Source organism: Octopus bimaculoides, chromosome 14 (genome assembly GCF_001194135.2).
Source record: "Octopus bimaculoides isolate UCB-OBI-ISO-001 chromosome 14, ASM119413v2, whole genome shotgun sequence".
Taxonomy (NCBI): domain Eukaryota; kingdom Metazoa; phylum Mollusca; class Cephalopoda; order Octopoda; family Octopodidae; genus Octopus; species Octopus bimaculoides.
The window spans coordinates 20,341,239-20,341,915 of record NC_068994.1 but is presented as its reverse complement, the minus strand read 5'-3'; the positions used below and the strand labels follow the sequence as shown (position 1 = coordinate 20,341,915).

The 677-nt window shown below is 29.2% G+C and overlaps 1 protein-coding gene across 1 annotated transcript in view; it reads left to right on the top strand.

The window, feature by feature from the left end:
* LOC106873033 (uncharacterized) overlaps nucleotides 1–677 on the top strand; it is a 26,715-nt gene that overhangs the window by 3,714 nt on the left and 22,324 nt on the right. The gene's annotated exons all lie outside the window — the stretch shown is intronic.

Sequence of the window (677 nt, the reverse complement as noted above, 5' to 3'; positions counted from 1 at the left end):
TTCATATATATATCTATATGTATATATATATTTTATGTATATATATATATTATATGTATATATATATGTGTGTGTGTGTGTATATAGTTTGAACAAAAATGTATATAAAAGCAGAATTTCTGCCTTTCTTAGGAATATGATGATAGTTCAGTAGCTGGATTTCTTATAACATTTTAGCTTGGTGCAAGTGATTCCTGGCAACTCTAATATCAGCACCATACAAATATGGGTTGAAGTTCTTGTAGGAATTGATATATTTTCTCTTTGGTTGCCACTTTCAAGTTTCTTCAATTTGAGTTCCAATTGATTTTTATATTTGGAATATTGGTGTTGTCTTGTATAGTAATCATTGGCATGACATTTATTTTTGCCATAATTCAACAAAGAGTTAATAACCTTTAAAATTTGCAATTTTATCCAATCCAAAGCCACAGGCATATAGGTGCCTGTTTCCATAGTAACAAGACAAGCTGTTACCAAGCTGCTTTCCTACGTGGTCATTTTTCGCTTATTAAATGCTTAAAATACATGAGGTATGAGGTAGTCGTGAGATGTACCAAAAATAATAGTTAAATGGCCCTTCATTTACACACTAATTCTTGTTCTTATTTTTGCATAATTGTATAATTTTCCGTGAGGAATACAAATTTACAAAATTTTCCTGAAAACTAATATAT